Genomic DNA, 27,949 nt, shown 5'->3' on the forward strand with positions numbered 1-27,949 from the left:
AACTGGAAACACAGAACATTCACCTTCAAGGTTTAAAAAGGTGCAACTTATTTTCGTGTTTGCAGACAGGTCAGTCGCTTCCATGCAAACTGTGGGCAACAGAAATTTCCCAGCAACCAGCTGGGAAATGGACTTCCCTAGACAGTCTCTAGGTCTGTGTTCAAAGGCATCACCCATACATGCACACAAACAAATAATCAAATATTGTTTAGGGTACAGTTGAGAAAACCACACTTGTAATTTTATTTGTGAGCCAACAAAGTTTGAATGCTCCGTCAAAGGTGCAGTCATGATCTGAACTTCAAAACAAATACCCATTAAATAATGTAAGGTGATCAGACAACAGTCTACTATTGACAAGAGTGAGGGTGAGTAACAATTTGCACAAAGGCCTGCTACTTCTGTGTAGCCCACGATACAGGTTGCATGTTAGCAAACTCTTGTATTCAGAAACAAATTAAGTTAACCTTTGACTCCATTTAAAAGGGAGTCAGTCCAGAGCTTTCTAGGAAACATTCTGAAAGTTTCTCAGAGTCAATTGAACACAGAGGTCATGGGTGCCTGCAACTTCAAGGCTGTCATACGCATCTAGATGCCAAAAAATATGAGCTCACATGTAAGAATGCAACTGCTGTGTTTCCTGGCCTTCATTCACTCTGACTAACTCTGGTCAAAGTTTGAGACAGACGCACGAGTTATGCAACAGTCTTAAATTGACCAAAACCTCTGAAATACTTCAAAAAAATAAATAAATAAAAGGAAAATGTCCTCACTGAAAATATAAGAAATCATGTTCCAAGTACTTCAATTTGTATGATATAAATTTAAAGGAAACGTCACATCGTCAGTCTCTCTTACATGTTTATGAAAGCCACAACTCCTTCATATTACAATGTTATGTTACAAATTAGTAAACGTTACAACCACAGCAGCTCCGCGTTCTTACACAAATGTAGATAACTGCATTAGAGGACTCTTCAGAACAGCCTTCCTTACTTTTGGATAATCTTCGTAAATTTATGCCACATCAGATTTTGGGAACAAAAACCAAAAATCCAAAAAAAAGTAGATTAAAAACAGCCAAAGTGGGGAAAAAGGAGGCTTAGTTTGTCAGGATGGGCACTTATGACAGTCTGAACTCTTGACTTCATTATGAAACACTGTTGAGACCAAGCGAGGAAATTTAATGAACAATCACTGCTCCACCTTTAAAATCTTAATATAACTTACAGAAATCAACCACCATTACCTGCATGTAACTACTGGCAAATCCAACTTCATACTGCAAACTTAATGCAACTCCTTCCACTCCAATCGATTTCATTTACTGATACTGTACAAAGTCTTCAGTGCACTGACAGGTGTTGAAGGAAAGTCTTTAATTCCTGTTGTGAACTTTGAGCCTAGTGTGATTAACATGTTCTCACACAGCAGCGTGCTACAGACGCACAGAGATTATTAATAAAACGGGTCTAATCTAGTCATACTGGTCCAGGCTTAAGACGTGAATCATTGTGTAGTTGTTCTGCATTTAGTTTCAGTTCCAAGCTTTGTGGTCTACACCAGAGCTTCATTTGGGATATTTATTTAGTGAATGAAAACCACAGATGATGTCTTAGTGAAAAGCAAAAAGGAAGGAGGTTAAAATAAAAAGGAAAAAAGTCAAACCTACGGGAGGATCTTTAACTTTGCCACATTTACTTCCTCAAACCACATTGGCTTTGGTTATGTGGCAACATATGACTGGCTTTGAACATGTAAGCTGAGATGGATACAGCTCTACTGAAGTCAGTGACAGCATCTGGAGCAGCTGCAAAGTAGCCAGTAGTACAAAGAGAATAAAGACAGTTCATAAATCATGGCTGGAATGCAGCCTCATTTCCTATCTGACCCCACCTCCAACAGCAATAGTTTTTTTCCTTCAACTCTAGGAGCTCTCTACACCAAGTAGCTGAGACCTGAACATCCCAATCATGACTTGGCTTATAACTCTAATTGTCTGTAGTTTGCCCCACACAAAGAAACCCCATTCAGAGCAGATGCTGGAAAAAGCAGAACTAATGAGTGGGTAAGATCACGTATGTCTGACCTGACAGTTGATGCAGAGCTGATTAATGCTATAACAAAGATAGATGAGTCTGTATGAACCTCTATTTTGGAATTACAGTTTAGTATCTTGCCAGTGCTGCAGAGAAATTGGCCAGAAAGTGGCCATAGATCTTTCTGTAACAGTTAAAGCACTAAAAGCACTCCATGCTGTCAAGAAGAAATGTTTACTCAAGTATAAAATTAAATAAAAACATGCATTAGGATGAGTGCAATAGCTTCATTTGTAATTTGAACAATTAAAGTCAGTGTACAAATGCCACTTTTAAGATGGCACAGAGCACACTGGACAAAACCAACCAGGAGCTGTGCGTCTAAATCTGGCAGGCAGCAGAGAAGTTGCTGATTCACTCAGGAATGCTGGTTCCAGTCACACAGACCTAGAGACTGGTCAGCAATCATATGGCAACCAGTGGGGATCATGTTCTGTAACTGGTTGGTAAGCAGTTGCTGGTTGTTTCTTTCAGTCAATGGATGAAATCACAAAAAGGGTGCTGCACCACAAACCACCTTGCATTTGCTTTGGTTGACAGTTTACATGGAAGATGCCGATTTGTCTGCAAACACCAACTACTTTGAAGGTGAAGAGTCTCAGTTTCCCGTTTGACTTCACTTTTCTCCAAGTTTCACTAATAGCTCAGAAACACACAGTGCCCAGAGCATGTGGTACAACTGGTCTGTGGGCTACTCTTACTTAGTTCTTCACCGCAAATACTCATGGACACAACCATAAACCAAGAGAGAGAGAACATATGCAATGCTACAACCTTTCCATTGAGTATCAAGAGCATAAACAAACATGAATAGGACACAATTCCCTAACTACATTTGCTAGATTACCATTATAGGAGGAAACACCATTTTCATCCTCCAGTTCAACATTTAAAAAATATTGGCTGTCGCCAGTGCTACCACTCAGCCTCCTAGTAGACACACATATGGCATAAATTTTGAGAATCCTAGGTGACCTCCTTCTTCAGTCATCGCATTTGGTCATTTTGCAAAAACTTGACTTCTGACCTCAAGATACAGATTGCTGAAATTTGAACACATCTAAGATTTTTAGTAGATATACTCTTGTTATCAATTTAAAAATACTACGTCACCTCTTTACTGAGTTATCGTATTCAGAAACTTGTCCACGCTGCCTGCCAGCCTGCTAGGAGGGGTAGTGCCAATACCCCATCAGCTGTGGGGAGAAAAATAAAAAATTAAAAAATAAAAATCACAAAAGTGAATGGAATACAGCTTGTGTCATTCCAAGGTGCATTACATCAGTATTCACCCTGTACTGAGGAAAATATGTTGCGGTAAGTTTACTCTGAATTTCTTTTTAGCTGTGGTTAGGTGGATGTCAGTCTATGTTACAGCAGCTATGTCAAGCTCAATTCCTTGAGGGTCAACTTTTTGATAGGTCCATAGTCCAACATGAATTAAATGGCTGAACTGCCACCTCAGCATGCAGTCAAGTACTACAGAGTCTTGCTAATGACCTAATGATTTTATTCTGGTGTGTTGCAGTGAAGACACGTTTAATAGTTTCAGGACACTGGGCATCGAGGATTGGAGCGGTTTTCCTCCTGCCCCCAGTTTGATTAAACTAGAATCACATCATATTTTCGGCACTACATTGTAGTGAGACAAGTTTGTGGGTGTTGTGTCCGCAGGTTTGGCTGTCCTTTTAACCTCTTGCTGGTTAGCTAGCGTGAGCTATAAGCTAACAGCTAGCCTGGTTAACGAAGCTTGAGTTCCATGCACATGTAAAGACAGCTCATCTCTACTGCTTTAACTGTTAAATCGGAAGGCAATACTGCGGTTGACAGGGTTTATTATGTGAAACAGCTGCTTGTTTAGTTTAAACATCCTGCGTTAGGAGGCTAGCTTCATCCGTCTCCCCTCTCTTGTGGTTGGAAGGGACAGGGTTTCATCTTTTGGCAGCCATGCAGAGATTAGTGGCTACATTGCAGCCCCAGTCACAGCTTTCATGACCATCTTTCTCGTCTTTCCCCGGAGTAACAGCCAAACAGTGCGAGGAGGACCTATTGGCTAGCTCTGCAATAGAACGTATGTGCAATAGAAATAAGAAAATACGTTCTTATTTTAAACTTAATCTGGAATTCATTGCAAACCGTTTGCGTGGGATATGAATGATAAGATTGTTTTTCCAATAAGAGTTAGTAAAAACATCTCCAGTGTGATCAAATTTTCATGCCAAACATCTGCAGCTTGGCAGTCTATACAGTACTATGATGCCCAGACCTAATTCTTTTGAAAACCATACATCTTTCCACAGGTCTGAACTTCATCAGACGCCAACTAGGCACAGAGCTGGATGAGGCCAGCTATCTGATCAAGATGACTTCTTTAGATCCATGGGGTCAGGAAAGCCAGAAGCATTGGAGCTGGAGAGCTACCTTTCATGTCCAATTGCTGGAGGTGTGGATCTATTGCATAGCTTTCCTCACATCAAGAAGCTGTCAATCAAAATCAATACAGTTCTTGCTGCATCTAGAGCTTGTGAAGGACTCTTTAGTCAGGCAGGACTCCTTGTTCACTGCTAAACAGTTACAGCTTCACAGCAAGAACCTTTAGAGCAAACTGCTGCTGAAGCGTAACCATCATTTTACTGAGTGAAGAAATGGCACATTTTTGCTAAATATACAGAAAAAGATGCACAACCACACAATTTATGGTAAAAGTGAGCTGCCTTGTATATACATATGTTGAAGTTGTGTCGTTCTAATGTTTTCTCTGAGGCTGCTGTACCATTTAGAGTAAAAGTGAATATAAGTATACAGTATATCTTGTCACTGGAAATGGTTTGCACTGTTCATATATTTATATTATTTACTGTATGTATTGGTTTAAAAAAAAAAGAAAAAAAAAAAGCTTTATTGTGAAAAACTTAAGGCAAAACAATTCTAATTTCCAGATTAATTTTTTGATGTTTTTACATATGTTCTTTTTGGTCTATAAAGCTCTGAATGGTTTAGGACCAAAATACATCAGTGACCTCCTGACCCAGTATGAACCTTCCAGATCCCTCAGGTCACCTGGATCCGGTTTTTTATCAGTTTCCAGAGTCAGAACCAGACATTGAGAAGATGCATTCAGCTTTTATGCTCCATATATCTGGAACAAACTCTCAGAACTATTGATTTTATCTACTGTTCCTTTCTTTTTTTCCATTTTAAATCATGCTTTTTATTTGTTTTTATTTTTTAGTGTCTCTGTACAGCACTTTGAACCACATTGTTGTTGAATTGTGCTATATAAATAAACTTGCCTTTTTGAAAATACTACAGTGCATATTTATTTATTTGTTTGTCTAATAGCATTTATTTAAAAAATAAATCAGACATTACAAATAGTTACTCGCTACTTGAGTAGTCTTTTCACCAACTACTTTTTTACTCCTACTTGAGTAACTTTTTGGACGACTACTTTTCACTTTTACTTGATTAAAAATATTTTAAAGTAATGCTACTCTTGAGTAATTTTTGGATACTCGACCCACCCGTTACCATGTAGATAAAAGTCATCCACCAACAAACTAGACAGAAAAGAAATGATCCTAGGTAAAACTTGGAAAAGACCACTTTTTTTTCTTAAGTGAATTTTGGTCAATTTCGATCCACAGCACAGTGTTACATTGACCTAAAATGGTAGTTCAGCTTCAGCTGTATTGTAAACACTTAAGTGTAAATGAGCTTCCAATAGCTAAAAATAATGAGCAATCATTTAAACTTACAAACAGCAAGCATGTAAATGTCAGTGAGAGAACTGGCAGATTATCAAGTTATTCCTGTGGTTATCATCATATAATTTAAAGGATGAATTTAGAGGATGATCAATTTTCATGGAACCAAAAAGCATATGCCAGAGTAAAATGTCACAACAGCAGCAGCAGCTGCTGCTATTTCCCCGCACCACCTGCCCCTTTTGCTGTGAATGCAGATACAACCTTTAATTTACAGTAGATCTCATTAGAGGTTAGACTAGAATTTAAATGTATTCATCTCTCCATCCTTCTCCCCACCAGTGCCATAATGTTACATGCTTTTCATATATTTGGTAGGATTTCATCTGGCTCCTGATTACATAAATGCATGCTTGTATAACAGTCTTGTATCTGCAAAGGCCGTGTGTATCAGAGCAATCAACAAGCTGACAGAGATGTTCTTGGAGTGAGAGGTGTTTCATCCCAGAGGAAATCATGAGAAACCTGAACAGCACTGTGCCGCTACCATGGAAACATTGATAGGCCAACAGATGCCATGACTAAGTATTAGCATACACTAACACTGAGTGGTCAACCATATTCTTATATGTGCGGCGCTTTAAATATTAGGGGTGCAACGATACACAAAATTCACGGTTCGGTTCAATACTTTGGTGTCACGGTTCGATATTTTTTTTTTCGATACAAAAAAAAATGTTCATGCCTTTTTAATTTGTCATTTATTAAAATTATAAATATATATTTTAACTCAAAAGTTCAGTTTTTAAAATTTAATGTTGCTGAAACAACAAAGTAATAAAAAAATTAATCTGATGGAGAAATCCCTCATCTTTGGAAAAGAGTTTATCACAGAGAAATGGCCCTTTCCAAAATAAAAGCTATACTATACGCTTCTTCTGGGCTATATTCTCAGCAGCATATACAACATATCAGGTCCCCATAAGGAGGATCATGTGCTAACGGCTGTCTAAATGACTCGGGTAAAGTTTGTAGCATGCGTGCTTGTTGTTTTTGTCTGCTTCCACTTGTCTTTGCACTAGGATGATGTGCAGTCATATTCGTTGTGTGTCAGCGTAAATCTCGTTGAAATGACGTTAACGCCACAACACGGCAAATCTCCGGTAACGAGCTACCGCGGATCGCCCCGTGCATGGGGCTGGACGGCTAACACGTTAACGGCTAACTGCGCTAACACACTAGCTCCCACCCATGTAATTGAGCATTGCGTGGCACATCCAACACACTGTTTTACTTTAGTCCATGACGTGCTTACCTTTAGGGTCATACGTCACATGAAAACCAAAATAGTTCCAAACGCCAGATCTGAATGAGGGTGGAGGAGGTTCAATTTGCCATGTTGCAAGGAGAGCTTAACTTCTGTCTCGCTAGCTTGCCCTGCCCTCAGTGAATCTGCTTTCGACTACTCCGCCTAGACTGCACTGTGGAGCTCGGATCCACTGAGCGCTCCACACAGAAAGCATCATCGGAAGAAAAGTTGATAAAATAAATGAAAAATTTTGTATTGTTCGATACATATGCGTACCGAACTGAAAGCACTGTATCGAACGGTTCAATATCGATACGAGTATCGTTGCACCCCTAATAAATATGTAGAATGGGATGCCGCAGTAGTTAAATGAAGTGAAGTGTCTAAAACACCATCCCTCACTCCTCACCTATTTTAACTGTGAGCTTGACTAGCGATCACTTTAAGGAAAGATGAGATGGAAGTTTAATTTAAACAGCTACAATCCAATTAATTGACGTTAAGCGGTAAACCCGCAAGTACTGAAAGCAACTAGCTGGCTTTTGTACTCTACCTGTAACAGGTGATTAGCTGGAAGCCCGTGTGCATCTGTCAGTGATGCTGCTGGTGGAGCCCAAAGTATTTATATAAATAGAACACAAAGAAAGAATATTTACATAAATATAAACTCCTCCTACTATATAAATAAATTCAACACCACAGATGCTCAGGATGATTATGCAAACCAGTATTTTCAGGTAGACGAACTTCCAGTCCCCACTAAAGTATACCTTTACTTTAACCCCTGTAGCTAATTTTAAAACTATTATATAGCATTTACACAGCTCAGCCCAAAAGAGACAAAAATGTAAAAATAAAAAATAAAAATAAAATAAAAAAATCAGGGGGAAAAAAATATATATATGTATCAGAGAAAAGGGAAAGACAAAACAAATGTCAACCACTGAATCATACGTTGAACTGTTGCAACAAGTAGTTAATTGACAGGTCAATTAATGAGAAATACAGCTGTGATAATTTTGTGAGGCCGTTTCATTATTAACGAATAGCTTTCAAACAAAGAAAACATGTAAAGACTGGGCTTTTGGAAACGCTAGTCCACATATTTACTTTTTTCCTATATTTGCAATAAATGGATAAGAAAATGACCTGGAGATGAACAGATACTGAAAACTACTCAAAGCCATAAAGGAATGCTAAAATAGTTTCGTAGGGTGGCTTATAATACAGTGATCATGTTTCAGTATAAAAAGATTTGGTTGGATTTGTCAGTTTCTTTCTCAGGAAAAAAAAAAACTTGACTGTGGGCCAAGGGGTGAACAAAATACATTATTTAAATACAGGTGTCAACAGCAAAACAATCTCTCTCTCAAAGTATTCAAAACCATGTTACACTTACGAACCCCATTACATAAGTGCACATATGACCAGGTATTCACCTGCCATTTACCTATCGGCTAATACGGCCAGGATTACAGTCCCTTGGAAACAGACAACTGCTACCACCATGGATACCTAGTTTTTCTTATTGTACTCCCTAATCTAGTAGAAGAGCACATGCCAACATGTCTCATGCACATTCACTGGCAACCCCAGTGGGTCCAACTCAGGGGTGCTGAGATAACAAAAGCCATTATGTCCCTGTTAACTCCAGTTTAATTTTTGTTTATTCGGTGACACTGATGAACTGAGAAAAAAAAAAAAAAAAAGAAAAACAAAAAAAAACCATCCTTTCCCTCCCCAGAACAAAAATGGGGGGGGGGGAAGAGTTATAATTTTTTTTATTTATTTTTCATATATACATTACACACACACACACACACACACACACACACACACAGCTATCAGCACTGGCCAAATACCGTCAATAGTCTAGCGCATTTACAGGAATATATTGGACTACAACTCCTCTATATTAACAACATATCTTCTCCTTTTAAAGTTTCATCACTGCATGAATATGTTTCAAGCCAATAATGCATTTCAAATAGAAGTGGGCATTTAAACCTTATGCTCTGCACAACAGTTAAAAATTTAAATCATTCATACTGGAGAGGAGGAAAAAAAACATAAAAGTCAGTAAAGAAGTAAAAAAAACAACAGTTTTCTAAAGAAAAGAAAATCTGTCAGTCAATGGATTGCGTAGTAGCTCTGGAAAAGCTTGCCTGTGCTTGAGGGGCAGGGGGTACAATGTGTTATCTGCAGCGCCACAGACCTTCCTCCTTTGAAGTGTTGCTGAACCACCGACTGCGCCAGGGACAGCGAAGGTGGAAGGCAGGAGGCTGGAAGGGGGGGTATAGAAACCAACAAAGTGAGGTACAGAAAACATCAGATGCACAAACAGTTTAACTTGTGATGTACTACATGCACCTCAGAGACTATTTACACTGTTATTTCTGAAGCAGAGCAAAGGAAATTCACATGATTATTTTTCCTCTCCTTTTTCAAGGTCCTGTTTGGGGCAGCCGTGTTTCCTTTGGCGAGTAATGAAGAAAGCATATGGTGGCCATGTGTTGAACGATTGGCTGCGAGGTTGGAGAGGGGAAGTACATGGGACGAGCTGGATGGCAAGGAAAGTGAATCGACTGACTGTTCTGCCTGTTCCCTCTGTTCACCGAAACTCTCCCTCAAGGATTATCCTCTCTAATAGACTTAAAGGCACTTTAGCTGAGCTGCCAGCTGCCTGCGTCCCTGGTGGAAAGCAACCCAGGTCAAGTCTGAGGGAGGATATCCTACCATGACAATGCAACACATTCCTAGAGTGCCTCAAACTTGCATCAAAGTAAAATAAATGTAACCACTCGTACCAAATACTGAAAGTAAATTAAATATCTAGTAGAACAGAAAAACAGCCTTACTTCACATTCAACGCAAACACATACAAGAGCTTGAACACTAACAGCTGCAACGACAATGCCACTCACGACTATCATGAGATGTGAACCTTGGGCAATGTTACAATATGTATTCTTAAAATATGTGTATAGAAGAAAAAAAAATTCACACTGTTAAAGTATTACAGAGCTACAGTAAGTGTGACCAGAGCTTAAGCAGCTACACACTCCACACCTACTTTTTTGATAAACAGTAAATAATTCATCCATGAGGAGGAAAATGTGGGCCAGAGAGCTGTAATCTGCATAACTCTGAATTTCACTGCAGAGTTTTAAGGCAATTTCTGTGTCACACACTGCCATGGAAAAAGAAACGACTTTGATTAAATGTATTGAAATCACACAAAATAACTTAAAACCGCAGATTGTTATGTTGTGTTGGTGTCATGTAGAACCCACATCATATGGAAACGCCAACAATAAACACCACATTTATGGCGAAACTAAGATTTACTGTTCTCAGCCAATGTGGGAAACTGCAAGATGTGAGGTCTGTGCCAAGTGAAGACAGCAGCAAAAGACAAGCGCAGGATTCTGCAATAAACTCAGCTCTTTTGTTAGGAAAAAGAAAATGAATAATTAGGTCAAGGCTTCTCTGTTGTGGTCCACAGGGAATAGAGACCTGTTGATTTTCTTTCATGACATCTAATCATGGACTAATTTAGACACAACCTGCATTCCTTTGTCGAGTTTATTCATTCTGACCTCTTTTTGGGCTGATGAAATGCCAGCTTATTATGAAACAGTAGCTATTCAACAGTTGTAGGCCTACGGCAATATGAGGATGCTCAATGTCTGAAACATTTCATTTTTGTCTAGAACGTCAAAACAATTGTAATAAAAAGGTCAGTATATCTACCTTTTAACTAATAGGTCATTAACCTACAGGGAAGCCTGCCAAACTGTATGAATGTTCCACAAACAAATTACTCAGTATGACCAATTAATCTTTAAAATACTGTATTATGTATTTAAAAACAAAAACCCAGCTGTGATGCTCAGGATATTATCCTATTTCAGTAATGTGTAAAATGCTCATTTTGCTGAGGGATAGATGCTCAATTCAATAGCTCTAACCAATGAACTTCAGTCTCTGAGCAGGAAGATAAAATATTATTTTCACGCTACATTTTATAAATATTAGCAGAGAAGCACTAATCACAGAAGTTTAGCCAGATTTCTGAACCCGTTCCAAAGTGAAGTGCTGCGAAACTAGTTCAAACAAATCCAGGACTTTGCACAAACTACTCCCTCCCAAATTTTATTGTAAAGTTCTCTAAATTTTAGTTTTCAGTTACTACAGCAGGACATGATTGAGAGCACTCTAGTTCATGTAAGTCAAGTCAAGACTTGCAGTAACACAATGTGAACAAGGAACAGACACAAACTACGTGAGCAGAAGTGCCTGACTTCAATACTTCAACACAGGCTTGGTGATGTGGCACAGAGGTCTGGCCAGGTCCTCTTGGACCATGAGACATCGGGAGACCTCTGACCAGGCATGTAAGGGAAGCCTTCATTCACAAAGGCAGACGTTTCCATGCCAACAGCAAAGAGGCCTTTCAAACAGGTTTTGTGCTGCACCTCTGCTGCAGTCTCAGAGAAGGACCGGTGGGCATTTGAGAGGAAATGGGTTGTGGGAGGCAGTGAAGAGATGCAATTGTGTTAAGGTGAGATGGAAAAGGACTGAACAAAATGACCCACAGCCTGAAGACATTTTGTGATGGGAAATTACAAAAGAAAAGGCTAGACGGCTCAAATCACTTTTGTCCCTTTTAAACGTATGAAGACACAGGAACATCGGTGGGCTTTATCAATCTGTCAAAGTGACGGCATTCTGTCAGTCCGACAGCAGACCCACAATATTGCCAGAACAAGCCGCAGTACCCAAATCAATGTGTGGTATGAGTGAAATTTGACAATACAAGTGCTGTATAATCCATTACTGGGTTTAGGCTGTATATTCCAGCCCCAGCAGCCTGCCTAACTTTAGTTGACTCCCATAACAAGCTCAAGCATAGTGGGAGGTTTAGACACAATAGAAACAAAAAGGTTCAACAGCCAAGTAAGCTAATGTTTATTATTAGCATGCTGCCATGAATATTTTCCCCATATTTTTCAAATGAAAAACAAATATTTAAAAAAAAAAATAACTATACACAACACTAAAACCATTTTATCTGGTCAAATGACAGCCATCCACATATGTCTACTAATTACCATCTTTCCCCATTTCCCCAGTGTTGCCAGGGTTAATATATCCTAAAGTTCTTATAATATCATATTACCCTAACAGAGCACTTCACTCTCATACTTCAGGCTTACTTGTGGTTTCTAAAAGTAGAATGGGTGGCAGAGCCTTCAGGCCCTTCACCTCAGGAAACAGCTCCCAGTTTGGATTTATACCCTCTTTAATTTCAAAACTTTCCTCTTTGATAAAGACTATAGTTGATGCTCATTTAGGTGACCCTGAACTATCCCTTAATTATGCTGCTACAGACACAGCCTGCAGGATTTCATGTGACGCACTAAGCACTACTATTCCACTCACCTCTTTTCATTCATCATACATTTATATCCTCCTGAGAACTGAGGAAAAGAGATTCTTCCGATTGAACGTTTTGATTTCCTTCCTCTTTGGAGCTAAAAGAGGCCACCCAAACGCATGAGATATCAATGGAAAGGATGTTCTCCATTTAGCACAACAAGACTTATTAAGGTAGCTCAAATAAGTCAAAATATATAGACCAAAAAACATCCAAAAATGTCCATTGCACAGGCCACAAATGAAAAGGCTGGTTCTCAGGAGGATATACCATTGCAGCATGTCATTATATTTGTGTCTTGTCTCTCCCTTAGTCTAGTCTCCTGTTCACCTGCCCCTGCCCCTCCAAGAGCCTGGTTCTTCTGGAGATTTCTTCCTTTTAAAAAGGGAGCTTTTCCTTCCAACTATCATAAAGTCCTTGCTCACAGGGGATTGATTGTTTGATTGTAGGGTCTTTACCTTTTAGTATATTTAAAAAATAAAAAAAATAAAAAAAAAAAATCATGAGGCATCTGTTGATGTGATTTGGTCCTATATAAATGAGCTGAACTGAAAAAGTTTCCTGGCAGAAACTGCATTGTAGCAGACTTTTCATACCATGGAGGCTCTATGTTTCACTAGTAACTCTGATTATGAAAACTACTTCTATGTGTAGTGAGGCATTATAGATCCACATTTAGTAAAAGTTACTTATTGAAAGTTCAGGTCTTCAATAGGGACTTATAAACTGTGACTATGTGGCGCCTTGTGTGCCTGAAGTGACGTACACACGCCACGTCAATAAATAAATAAATAAATAAATAAATAAATAAATAAATTTGATGTGGAGATCATTTTTAAGATTATAACAAATCTGTAAAGTTACAACTGTTACAATTATGTAAATCTGAGCGACTCACTTTCAAAAAGCTCGTGAAGAGATACTGCTGTAAATTCTCACCTGTGCACAAGCATACATGTGCACTTTGTTCCAGGGTGCTGGCAAAGTCTGATCTGGCTGCCTCTAACACTTTCTTTTCACATGCACTTTCATCAAAACGTTTAAGGGGGTATAGTGCATGTGTGAAAAGTGCTCATTTGTGTTTATGTAAAACTTGCTCCTCTAGTTTCAGCTCCAGCACGTAACCAGTACATAGATATTTAGTACGTAGCCATCAATTGGGTGTGAAAGCAGCTCACTGTTCGAGTTGTGCCTGATCAACACTTCAAAGAAGAAATAAAGTATTCCTTCTCAGAGGACAAAGACAAAGAGATGATATTTGTACTTTCATACCTTTGGCTGTTGATAATATGCTCTGCTGCAGTATAATTTTGGACCCTAATATATCCACTCTTGACTTTTGTCCCAGACTGCCACTTTCTTCTGTCCCTGCACTGTGTCACCTAGTGTTCAAAACACAGCCCACATCAAAGCAAAATGCCTGGGAGATTTCTCCCCATGTTCATTACCCAGCTCAGAGCTACATGGCACAGCACTGAATTATTAACATACTCCTTGCGCCTCACAGATACTGAGCAAACGGGCCGTTTACAAGCACAGAATAAACCCATACTTTGCTCTTAAGGCTCCAGTAAATCCTCAGAGTAACTCAAACTGATAAAGCAAGCATTTAGAAGAGAGCATTTTTAAAAGGCACAAAACAGAGGATGGTATCACACTGCTAACGACAAAGTTACAGATGATGGAGGTATGCAATAAGCTGAGAAAGAGAATTCAAATATTATAAATATTACATTCTTCATGAGTATAGGAGGAAGAGAAAATGTGCGTCTGATAGCGTAAGATAAGATAGCTAGGGAAGGCCTGAAGCTGTGAATTAGATGGGTTTCATAGATATCATGCGGGGATGTCGTGGCATTGACATCATGGTCATATTACTATAATGATCGTATCATATACACACATACATAGGGCTGGGCGATATGACCCAAAATTCATATCTCGATATTTTTTACCTGGACGGCGATATAAGATATATATCTCGATTTTTTTTTTTTTAAAGCCATAAAGTAAGAACAAAAAGAGAGTTCTTAGTCCAAGCTGTGTCCCAGATGTCACACAGGCATTTCTATTAACATAGAGCATAGATGTACATAAGATTTACTCAAAAATAAATTATGAGCATTTATTAAATAATAATGCTCCATAAATAAAAGAAAACAATGTTGTTTTTGTGCATAACAAAAAGCTCACAATTGTGCAGTCAAAATGTAAACTAAAAGACGCTGAGCATAATAACAAAGACAGCTTTCACAGCTGCTCTGTTCCCAACTTCTACTGTGTGACTGACAGCATTGAGTTTGAAATCGTCTTCGTAACCACGTCTCTTAACAGGTGCCATTTATGGTCCTTATACACAGTAGGGTAATAATACGTTGAAGCACAGTACGTATCACTCCACGAAGGCTCCTCGGTAGCCGTAATGCTCTGACAATCCATCAAGCGGTGCAGCACCGTAGCTTACCAACGTCGTACTAAAACATTTTTTGACAGATTGCTGAGCGCCGTGTTCCACATAAAATCGGTTCGCGGCCATCAAGCACAAACAGAATTCATACATAAAGCGTGCTGTCAACTTTTGAGAAAATGCAAGGATTTTAGGCTGTGCAGCGCCTCTGGGCTGCATGGCGTTAGCGTGGTTAGCTCGTTAGCGTGGTTAGCTAGCTAACACGTTGACGGCGTCCAGCCCCACGCACGGGGCGATGTGCAGTAACTCGGACACGGCAAATCTCCGTTAACATCTTGTCGCTTCCTGCAGGTGAAGCGATGGGGGAGGAGGGGGAGCTGTGTTCAGTGAAGGAGGGGCGAGGCCGAGTAACGTTGCGTAAAGACAAAAGTGGACGAAAGAGAGGCAAACTTGCGGCTCCACAAGTATAATTATAACGTAACATAGACTATATCGATATAAAGGATATTGTCACACCTTATATCTCGTATAAAAATATATCGATATTTTTTTTTAAAACTCGATATATCGCCCAGCCCTACACATACATATAAATCAAACCAGGTAACTTTCACTTGTGTAAGCAAATTCTTAATAAAACCCTTTGTCGTCATTGTCCCCACCCCACCCCTATACTCCACCTGTGGGAGTCACCCACTGTTTAAGAACCACTCCTCTAATGTGTCGATGTGACTAACTGCAGCTGCATCAGGAAAGGCCTAGCCCAGGCAGCAGACACGTATACAGAATTCTTCATATCAGGCCACAGAATTAAAATCACCAGAACTAACTAAACAGCTATTTTACTTTTCTGGTTTCATGTCTACTTACAACTCCCAGTAACGCCCCCAACAACAATGCTAATTTTAAAACAAGGTAAGCCATCATTACAAAGAATTGCAGGTTCTCAAGCTGAGGAGAGGCAGCAGTGGAGATAAAGGCTCTAGTGTGTGTTGTAATGTCTGACCCTAATAACAATAATTGTGCCCTTTTTTCTTTATGTTGCTGTACTTTGTTGCCACAAAGGACCACTTGATGACTTTAAGTTACTCTTCAAGAGATTTCCTTGAGACTGGAGATCCTCTTGGAACTCCCCACGGAAAAGCCCCTTTAATGTCCTTCCCATGCTTATGAAGACAGTTTCATTTCCCTCCTCATTTCCCAGTTTACATACACAGCTGAATAGGTCTTTAAGTATGCAAACTACACAGCACCTCTCTACACATTTGCTGCTGTCACCCCTTTCCCGTTTCCCTCTGTGGATTGCACCATTTAAACCTAATGTCTTTCAACCATCTGTCCCCTCTGCTCCAAAGCTGTCCATCTGTAGAAATCCCATTACCCTCTCAATTTGGTATATTAGACACAACTCAAAGATTCAAGCAACACTTCCCACTTTTAAGCTTTCCTCCAAACATAAACAGTGGCTTGAACATCCGTTTACCACTTGAAAACATAACCCCCACAGAGTAACTGACTTGTACTATCTCTCTCCATATGTAAGGAGTCTTAAAACTAGACAAGCAACCCTGAGTAGTAGCTTTGTTAGGAATAGCCAGCATCTGGAAAGCAGACTGATTCACTCACTGGTTACAAAATATGCATATGTTTTCCTCAGTTGAAGATTTCAGACTGAGTGTGGATTTACTAAGGCCAGTCTCCCCATATGCAACGTAAACAATGTCCACCATCTTCATGCTTTGCCAACACAAGTTTCAAAGACAGGAAATCTCACCGTCCATGAGAACAGTATTAGGAAAGCCCTGATGTCAGTAACACAGCAACAGTAAGGAGTGTGGGAATGTGAAGCTTTACGCAAACAACGTCCAGGATACCCTGTCATAATCTTTAAGGGCTTGCAGCAATCCATAAACTAAACTTCCAAGTAATTTTTTTAACCTAATTTTGTGTACCAGTTTCATTTCACTGCAATATGAGAGGCTTTACCTTGTTTCTGTCATTTACCCTGTACTCATAACAGGTTACAGATTTCCAGCTTTAAAGAAGCTAAGCTTTTGTCTTCTCCCCCCCCATTCTCTCTCCCTCTCTTCAACAACCTTGAATCTTGTTTAAAGCTAGAAGCTCTGCTGCTGCTGGTGGCAGAAAAGTTGCTAGTCCTGACCAGGGCAGTAGCAGCTCTCCGACACACACCAACAACCAAATCTGAGGGGAGAAAAACAAAGAAGAAGAAAAAAAAAAGAGAGATGCACAGAGGGGGGGAAACATACAGTTGGCAGTGAAGGCAGGTGGGAAGATTGCTTGTATCTCTCCCTCTCCCCAAACACAAGAAAAACAGGAATCACAACAAAGATAAAGTATTTGACCTTTGGAAACAATCGATAATGGAATAACTAAAATCCTATCAATACTGATCCATATTTTTGTGTAAAAATAAATTGAAAATATGCAGTTCGTCTTAAACACTTTCAGCCCATCCTTGAATGTGAATTCTCTGATCTTCATTAGCATACACTGCCCTGCTGGAGGAGAGAGGAGAAAATAGAGTACTCCCCCCCCCCAAAAAAACCAAAACAAAAAACCCAGCATACATTTAACTGAAGGGTTTAATAATGTTAATAATATTCTTGTTGCAACCATTTTCAAAGGGGGTACATAATGGGCTGGCTCTGAAAAACAAACCCCAGAGAGCAGCTTAGTTTGTACATATTAAAACAGCCTCTTCCAACACAGTTTCAGAAGTGCTGCCAAACAACAACCTGTTCAACGCAGTAAAAGACCAAATTAAAACAGTCTTCTCAAAACAACTACATCTGCCATTCCTATTCATCTGCTCCGCCGCCTGGCTTTTTACAGACGGCAGAGAGACGCGCTGCAGAAAAAGCCATAAAAATCTGAAATAATCTTGGAAAAATCTGAACATTCATCACATGAGAATGCAGAGCATCACACACTGGTATGATCAGGCACACAGCATCGAGTAAAGTGGTTGTACATGTCATACGTGTTGAAAATAATTTTAAACTGCAATGACTGCTCACCTGACAGAAATGATCATGTTAGCGTTTTATTGCAATTAACTTTTTGCAGTGCACAATAACAAACTGCAATTTATCACCTTTTTCAAACTGCTAATTATGTTAAACTTAGGCAATATCTGTTTTATCAAAACATAGTTATCCCACTTCATTTTTTTTTTTTTTTGCTGCAAAAATCAACCCTGTCACTAAAACCTGCTAAAAATGTTGCCATAAGACGGAGTCAGTCTGAGACTGAATAGGGGCTGTTGAAAAACCACATATCTGTTGCTGTCTACATAGACAGAAATCCAACTATCACATCTGCATTCTGCAACTGTTCTACAGGAATAAAGCCAGAATACAACCAACTGGCAGCCAGTCAAATCAAGTCTCTTCAAGTTGTGCTCATTGACAAAGACTCAGATTTAAGGCAACGTGCTTGCAATCTGTCTGCATTTATAAGTCAGATAGTAATTATTTGCAAACCTTCAACATCTCTCAGAGTACAGTCAGTCCAAGTCAGACTGCAACTGTTTGCCGACCTGTGCAATCCCCTTACGATCAAAAGTGGCTTTGAATGTGCAAACCCTGAAGGCGTGGGCAACCATTTAGTTACCACAAATTGCCATCACTTGCAGAATGTGAAAAATTCAATACAGTCGCCAGACACCCACCACTTCTTCTGGTAAATGTAAGGAGGTTGCCGTCCTGTCCTATTCCTACTAGTGTGACTGAGCTTGCTCGGAATTAGGAAATAACTTTGTCAAGCTAAATGCATCCAGTGTTGGATGGTTTATTAAATTTAAATTTGTTCTGATAACCTTATTTCAGGATGTTGGTGCAGGAGATTCCCAGATTATTTTAATTTATTTAATAAAATATCGATATTTGGTGTTCTTGTATTGATACTATATCGGCACAAAAAAATATCGCAATACTATGCTGCATTGAGCCCCCCCCCCCTACTATTTAGGGAGATCTATTAACTGTCAGTCATTTTACAAACTCAAGTGTTAAACAATGGTTGGCTTCATCTTCTAAATATGAGGATTTGCTGGGTTTTGGGTTGGATTTTTTTCCCCCTCTTCAGGATTATGCAACAGTAAATGACCATATCTTTGTGTTTTGGACAGTTGATCGGACAACAGGACACAGCAAGAGCAATTCTCAGAAACAGATTGGCTAATCAAGAAAATAACATCCAGATTTGTTCATAATGACAATACAGGCTATTTGCAGTCTGATCATAATTAGTAATACTATGGGTTCAGAAAGCCTTCGTCTTCTATACAATAAATGTTTGCAGGCACTTAAAGGAAACTGAACAGGTACAAAAAATTTAATAAAATATTGTCCTTAACAGATCTCTGATCGTCAATCTTGGGCATGCATACATAGGTCACTTCAATATGACACCAAGTTAAGCCAGTACTAACAAATGAGACCCATTTTATCCTTCTATTTCTAATGATTAATCAACACCAGTGCTGAGAAAAAGAACATCATCAATTTTTGATCAAACAGAGGCAGATTTCCAGCTGCTGGCTGATCGGACCGTTTCATCTGTTATGTGCAACCCAAAGCACATTTTTAACCAGCAATCAATACAACAGCACTGAAATAAATGCTCCCTTTATGAAGCTTCTGGTGCTCAGCTTTTGTTGACACTCTTCCAGAGAAATGTTGTATCTCCTTTTCTTTTTTTTTAAAGAAAGCTGTAAATTATGTAATTTGGCAACTGAATGATATCCTATCAGCAGTGTGTCCACACTTCTGCAGTCAAACTCAGTATGGCAAAAGATATGCAACAGTGCTGCTGCACTTTTGTAATCAATGTGGTGCTTTATACTGCACAGATTACACAAGTATGTGTGTGCAAAGCATCACTCTTAGAATAGCAGCGTAACAAATATAGAAGGGAAGTGACAGAAGATTCATTCAAATGGACTGGCTGACATCTGTGCATCTTAACCAAAGTTGGTCATCTGACCTGACCTCACGACTCCCTCCCAAACTGAAATTAACATGAGCTGCACAATTTGATCAAAACTGACAAAACAGCACAAAAGAAAGATGCAGCATGGTTAAATAAGAGAGAATTGAATCTGAAACCGTTTAATGGTGCGCTTCAGTACTGCACTTCTGTTGTTTAAGAGAAATATGTAATGAATGCACACCCATTTGGGTTTGGCTATCGCTGCATATGAGGGGTTGTGGTCAAGTTTGAGTTTAAACTTGATGCACTCCAGTTTTACACAGCGGAGTAGAAATCTGGGTAGTTCCAAGTTCATGTTTGACTCGAGTTACATTGCATTTAATCAACAATACAAAACAAAAAAAAACTATGGTAAAAACAATGTAATTAAGGCTTACACGATGAAACACAAGCTAAGGTCTCACAAGCATAATGAAGAACTGAAAATAATACGTATTGTTGGGCTGGTTTGTACTCTGCTGTTGCGACTCTGTTAGAACTGAAACAATTGGATGTCAGGGACACAAAGACAAGCCTGTCCACCACAGGAGAGTAAACATTAAGGCACCAGTAAAAAGAAATGGCCATACAGTTTTAGATCAACAACTTTCTAAAAATGTCTGGACAAAAGAGGAACATAATATTCATAACGGCTTGCAAGACTGTTGCATTAGGCTGTATTTACAGCATGTTAGGCGACTAACTGAATAAGGGATGTGGACTGTGCATCAAGCTGTCAGCTCAGTGTTGGTTTAACTAAAGCTGCCTCCTGTGACAAAACAATTTCAAGTCCTGTGATTTGCAAGAAATCAGAGCACAGCCACAATAACCTTAAAAGTCTTAAATCTCTCAGCTGTCAACATCCCATGAATTTAGTCCTCTGTTCCCCAAGATAAAGTCTGGATTTGGATAACTTTATAAAATTAACAGAAGTGACCTTTGCAGTGGCGCTATAAACATTTTTTAAACAGAAACCCTTGAACATATGAAGAAATAGGAGCTGCCATACTAAACAGCATTTTTCTACTACACTTCATGCTTTTGTGCTCCTTTCCTTTCTCCTTTATATGTGAATAGTGAGGCAAAGTTGCCTCTGGTGTGTTTAAGCTGCCTGGCAGCTGCCCAGGAGGAGTGGAGTCTGTGCAGCTATGTGTTTCATGGCATGTCTCAAACTGTTCATACAGGTTTGCAATCTATAATTTGACCATCCTGACGTCCATACTTTAGATTCATCGTTTGCTCTGCACACAGACATCATCTTGCTCTTCCTGTGGCTTCTTCCCAGTACATTGCTTTCTTTAGGACGTTTCCTTTTTCTGATCGAGGGTTTAAGAACAGAAAGTTGTATGCTGTACATTACCTCAAAACCTCGAGGCAAATCAGTGACTTTTTAAAGATGTAGACTGACTGAGTTAAAGTCAAGATAAAGACCCACGATTATCGGGTTAATGCGTGCACGGGCATTAAAGTCCTCGCACTCTGCAGCTGTTGACTCGGTTTGTTTAAAAAGCCCAGCGCTGGCCGGAGAGGCAGCTGAAGTAGGCAACAAACTTCATCCCGTGCAGCACATTCAGCTAAATCTGCTAACTTAAACTTCAACTCTGAGCGCTACCAAGCTCCACATCAACACAAGCTGGCTAACGTTAGCACTGCTAATAGCTAGCGACTGCGTTAGCAGGCTAATGCTAGGCCCTTTTCCCCACCGGTCCACCGCTGCAATATCCCCGAGCTGCGGTGCTGTACTTTGTAATTCGCATTGTTTTTATTTACCTGGGAAATGTGGCGATGGACACAAGTAGCAGGACTTTCCAGCGCTTCCTCCCGGTCGGGTATCCACAGCGAGGTATCCTTTGAGGCTTGAAGAAGCTAACGCTTGGAGGTAAATGCTCCTTCTTGGGTCTCCCAGCAGCAGCAGTCACTGCACCTGACCAACCGAGGCTAGCACGCTAGCACGACCTGCTAACTAGCCTCCACAAGCCAAGTTCGTATACTGTTAACTGGCTAGTAAAACACTGCTAACGCTAGCTGCTCTGCCAAACTGACCAGTGCACTGCTCGACCCGTTGACTCTGTGCTCTTACACGGTGATTTACGATCATTACAAGAGGCAGAAGAAACCCACGGAGCCCATATAGCGCGTCAGTAGTAAAAGACTTGCCATCCGCAAGCTCCTCAACAGGGGCCAGGTCTGCTCCTCTCCTGGCTCTCCACCGACTGGAGAGAAGGGCTGTCGCAACTTGATGATGGCACGTTTTTGTTTGCTCCTGTGCGCGCTTACGTGAGATATACGTCCATGTGAAAAATAAATAAAGTAGGTTAATTTTTATAAATGCAACCAATGGCGGATCAAGTCTTACGAATTGATTCGTGTTAAATGTTAAAATTCCACTTTAAAAAAAAAATCACAAAAATAACTGACAAATTTATGGAAACATTTATAGAGACATTTATTTATGGAGACAAATGAGTTTGTTTTTTGTTTTTTAAAGTAGAAATTAAAGATAGTAGTTGATTGGGATTTTATTTCGAAATATTCCAAACATATTCCCCTGGAGTTTATTTCTCCCTCTCTGCAGTACTTTTATTATTACGTTATTATTTTTATTTTGACAAGGCTTCAAAGAGGGGTTTGTGAAAGCATTTATATCATGGCCTTAAACCCGACTTTAGCAACTTTAGAGCCAATGCAACATGCATAGGTCCGGAGAAAACATAGATACACATGTGACGTGCGTGATGTGCCTACCTTCCTGGGGTGGGGGGTGTCCTGTAAGGCTCAAGCAGTAGTTCTTCCTTTTATGACCTTTTCCTGTGCCTAACGCAGCTGGGTCCCTGGTGAATGTGAGACACTCTAGATAAGCCATCAGATTAACTTCACCTCGTTTTTCTTTTCTTTGTCTTGTCATCTTCTCCTTATTATTTATATGACAATTAATATTAGAATTATCATTTTTGTTGTTAATGGTCGTGATGACCATTCCCAGGTCTAAGCCTATGGCTACAATATAGAAACGTATTTGCCCCATTCCTGATTACTTGTTTTTTTTTTTTTATATTTGTCACGTTTCAGATCATCAAAAAAAATGTAATATTAGACAGAGATAACCAGAGTAAATACAAAATGCAGTTTTTAAACGATGATTTCATTTATTAAAGGAAAAGGCTATCCAAAGCAACCTGGAGCTGTGTGAAAAAGTAATTGTCCTCTTCTTGTTAAATCATGAATGAACTGTGATTCACCATTTATTTATTTGAAAAGTTGATTTCAGTTTCAGTAGCCACACTCAGGTGTGATTACTGCCAGACCTGTTAAATTAAGAAGTCACTTAAATAGCACTTCGCTCTCGCACTGCTGGCTTACTTGTTGTTCCTAGAGTATTTAAAAGTAGAATGGGAGGGAGAGGCTTCAGTTTTCAGACCCCTCTTCGGTGGAACCAGCTTCTGTTTTGGATTCGGGAGACAGACACTATCTCTACTTTTAAGATTAGGCTTAAAACTTTCATTTTTGCTAGGTGATCCTGAATCCTCCCATAGTTATGCTGCAATAGACGTAGGCTGCCGGGGGATTCCCATGATGCATTGAGTTTTTCCTTTCCAGTCACCTTTCTCACTCACTATGTGTTAATAGACCTCTCTGCATTGAATCATATCTGTTATTAACCTCTGTCTCTCTTCCACAGCATGTCTTTATCCTGTCTTCCTTCTCTCACCCCAACCGGTCGCAGCAGATGGCCCCGCCCCTCCCTGAGCCTGGTTCTGCCGGAGGTTTCTTCCTGTTAAAAGGGAGTTTTTCCTTCCCACTGTCGCCAAAGTGCTTGCTCATAGGGGGTCATATGATTGTTGGGTTTTTCTCTGTATATTATTGTACGATCTACTGTACAATATAAAGCGCCTTGAGGCGACTGTTGTTGTGATTTGGCCTATATAAATAAAATTGAATTGAATTGAAATCAAGCCTGTTAGACAAAGTGAAGCAGGCTAAAAAACCTCAAAAAGCAACACATCATACCACAATCTAAAGAAACTCAAGAACAGCTAAGAAACAAAATCATTGATATCTGTCCATCTGGAAATTGGAACAAAGTTATTTATAAGGCTTTGGGATTCCAGTGAAGCACAGTGAGCCATCACCACAAACGTAGAAAACTTGGAACAGTGGTGAACCTTCCTAGGAGTGACCAGCCTACCAAAATAACTCCAAAACATGTTGATGACTCATCCAGGAGGTCACAGAATTCAATTCAATTCAATTCAATTTTATTTATATAGCGCCAAATCACAACAAAAGTCGCCTCAAGGCGCTTCATAGATACAGAGAAAAACCCAACAATCATATGACCCCCTATGAGCAAGCACTTTGGCGACAGTGGGAAGGAAAAACTCCCTTTTAACAGGAAGAAACCTCCGGCAGAACCAGGCTCAGGGAGGGGCGGGGCCATCTGCTGCGACCGGTTGGGGTGAGAGAAGGAAGACAGGATAAAGACATGCTGTGGAAGAGAGACAGAGGTTAATAACAGATATGATTCAATGCAGAGAGGTCTGTTAATACATAGTGAGTGAGAAAGGTGACTGGAAAGGAAAAACTCAATGCATCATGGGAATCCCCGGCAGCCTACGTCTATTGCAGCATAACTAAGGGAGGATTCAGGGTCACCTGGTCCAGCCCTAACTATATGCTTTAGCAAAAAGGAAAGTTTTAAGCCTAATCTTAAAAGTAGAGATAGTGTCTGTCTCCCGAATCCAAACTGGAAGCTGGTTCCACAGAAGAGGGGCCTGAAAACTGAAGGCTCTGCCTCCCATTCTACTTTTAAATACTCTAGGAACAACAAGTAGGCCTGCAGAGCGAGAGCGAAGTGCTCTAATAGGGTGATATGGTACTACAAGGTCATTAAGATAAGATGGGGCCTGATTATTTAAGACCTTGTATGTGAGGAGCAGGATTTTGAATTCAATTCTGGATTTAACAGGAAGCCAATGAAGGGAAGCCAGAACAATATTTAAAGGACTGCATGCCTCACTTGTCTCTGTTAAGGTTAGAGGTCATGAAAAATAGCATCCATGGGTCAAGGAGAAAACCAGTGCTGACTAAATGCATCTTGATGATCCCCAAGACTTCTGGGAAAATATTCTGTGGACTAATGAGACAAAAGTTTATTTTTGGAAGGTGAGTCCCATTACATCTGCATAAAGCTCAGCACAGTATTTCATAAAAAAAAAAACAACCCACCATAGCAACAGTAAAACATGGTGGTGGTAGTGCAATGGTCTAGGGATGCTTTGCTGCTTTAGGACCTGAAAGACTTGCTATTATTGATTGAATCATTCTGGTCTCTACCAGAAACTCCTGAAGCAAAGTGTCTGGCCATCAGTTCATGGCCCCTCAAGAGGACAATGATCAGAAACACAACAATCCGGTCGTTAAGTCTGACGTCACTAGCCGTGTCTGGGCCTAAACTCCGCTCGAGGTCCATATATCAGACGATCACTATGGCATTACTGAGAGTTGAAAAACTGTCTAAAGTCTTTCATCTTTAATACCAGGTGTAACAATTGAGTTTAACATCCAGGCATCCATGAAAACGGAATTTATGACATTTAACGGAGTTAGAAGTTAGCAGGAAGTTAGCTCGCTAGCTTCTATCTAAATACAATATAGCATGTCCTGACTGCAGGGTTTTGGAAACAAATTAAAACGTACAGCTCTGTTATCACTTCCAACATAAATGAAGACAGAAAACTAAACAGCAGTGACGTTTGTAGGGTTACTGAAGTTTGGCTAGCTGGTATATAATGATGTGCTACGTGACCGCTAGCGACACAGCTATGTTAGCATAATATAAACAAGCTAACTTTTTTTCCACTCGATAAAAGTTAATGTGAGTGTTCTCGGTGGTCAGGAACAAATGTAATCGCATGCCAGGATGCTGTTAAAAGACCAAACTTCAGCCAGGAGAACAACTGAGATAATCTATCCACAATACGAGGTTAGTCATTCATATACTGCTGCATGGGCTGGGCTGTAGTTACATCCTAAGGTTTTAAAAACTGAGCTTAAATAAATGATTAACGGTAATAAAAGCCGAGGGAGGTCAACAGTGATCACTGACTGTTTTAGGAGCTTTTTTTAGGAGCTTTTTGAGATTAAATAGAAGAAAATACATAACATTAACAATGTTAACAACACAAAAGCCATATTAAACGCAGACTACTTTAGGCCCGGAAGTAGGATTCGTTATGTCATCACTGAACGACCGGATAAACCCACCTCTGAATGGCTAAAAAAAAAAAAAGGGGTTTGTGAGTGACCTAGTTAAAGTTGATACCTTAAAAAGTCTATGTTGGAAAACCCCTCAATGTGGTGAAAATACTTGATGTGAATGACTCATTGGCAGTTAGCACAAACATTTGATTGCAGCTCTTATTTTTTTCACACAGGTCAAGGAAGGTTTAGGTAATTCTTTCACTTAATAAATTAATTCATCATTTTTTTTTATATGAATAAATGAATGATTTAATTAGGTATCCCTCTGCTCTGTTTCCTCCTCATTCACTGTAGCTGGAGTGCTGTGATCTGGTTCAATCTGGGTGACCTTTGGGAGGGGGCTGCAGGAGTGGGGGCTCCAGATCACTGCTCCCATCCTTTGAACCTCTGAGTTACACAAGACATCAAAGTTACTTAACTGCTTATAAACAGGCTCCCTCTTCTGGGTCTGGGGGCTGTTTTGAAGGAGCTCACACTTCCAGTTGGCTGCCTCTAATCAAATCCAGGGGTGACTCAGAGCTGTACACTGATCTAAACATGAGAATGATCCAAATCATAGTAACCAGTAAAACAGAGGAAAAGTTCTGCTTACTAACCACAGAAGAACATCACTGCTGATCAGTAAAACCTCTAGGTTTGGTTTTGTATAAGTTTTTTCAGTTTTATGATGTATAAAAGTCATGTACAAAGCATCTTACCCTCATACAACACTTACTTGCGATCAAAGCATTTGTTTATCATTATATGAAGAATTTTTACAGTACAAAAGTCTTGATCGACCCCTTGTTTCTTCCAAAGAGCCAGACTTTCTTGTAGTTGTTTTTTTGTTTTTTGTTAAATTTTTTTGTTAAGTTCTAACAATGACCTAAGACTCACTCAAGGATAAAAAGGGCACCTAAACCAAGAGATGAGCGAGTGTTGTGTCTACACATAATAGACAACTTAGCAAAGATCTAATTTTAAAGTGTATCTTTAGGCAATTTACATGTATTACATTGTACATTGTATCTTTACAATTAACATGCAGCTGGTCACAAATAAATAAAAGTTGAGGAAACAGGACAAGAGGAGGACAAAAGGACCAGTGGAAAGCCTAAAAAACAATCCACCGCAGATGAACAGTATTTGGAAGTAATCTTCTTATGAAATAGGAAAAAAATCTAGCAAAGACCTGACGCGGCTGATCTACTGTTCACTGAAGCTTCATCACAAATGGTCTCAGTGGAAGCGTGGCTTTCAATAAGTGATTCTTAAGAAAAGGAAACAGGGAGAAAAGGCTGTGATATGCCAAATTACACAAGAACTGGACTGAAACTCAGTGGCAACAGGTCTGATCATTGTCAGTGAATGGGTGTCTACAACCATCTGTAAAACACGATGGAGACTCTGTCATGGTTTGGGGCTGCATTTCGCAGAAAAGTGCAGTCCGATTTTGATCCGCTATGTAATACCATCTAGTAAGAATGTAAAATATGTAAAATCAGACCTGGATAGAAAAACAAACAACTGAACACCATCAGTCATGGATCAGCCTCCTCAGAGCCCGGAGCTCAACATTATTGAAGCAGTCTGTGATCATCTTGACAGACAACAGAATAAAAGGCAGCAAACGTTCAAAGAAGAGCTTTAAAAACCCAGATAGATAGATAGATAGATAGATAGATAGATAGATAGATAGATAGATAGATAGATAGATAGATAGATAGATAGATAGATAGATAGATAGATAGATAG

At 39.6% G+C, this 27,949-nt stretch overlaps 1 long non-coding RNA gene across 3 annotated transcripts in view; it reads right to left on the bottom strand.

The window, feature by feature from the left end:
* The window catches only part of LOC106633499, a 91,064-nt gene extending 68,866 nt beyond the window's left edge, over positions 1–22,198 (bottom strand). Inside the window, exons 1-3 of one of the 3 annotated variants that reach the window (XR_006055102.1) lie at positions 21,725–22,198; positions 9,331–9,397; positions 3,213–3,295 (exon numbers count right to left, since the gene is read on the bottom strand). This is a non-coding gene — a long non-coding RNA (cilia- and flagella-associated protein 251). The remainder of the gene's footprint in view (positions 1–3,212; positions 3,296–9,330; positions 9,398–21,724) is intronic. The other 2 variants (XR_006055101.1, XR_006055103.1) reach the window with 2 other exon arrangements.
* Between the last annotated feature and the right edge of the window lie 5,751 nt (positions 22,199–27,949).

The sequence above is a fragment of the Haplochromis burtoni genome, unplaced genomic scaffold (assembly GCF_018398535.1).
Source record: "Haplochromis burtoni strain Fernald_Lab_line unplaced genomic scaffold, NCSU_Asbu1 Contig_213, whole genome shotgun sequence".
Lineage (NCBI taxonomy): Eukaryota > Metazoa > Chordata > Actinopteri > Cichliformes > Cichlidae > Haplochromis > Haplochromis burtoni.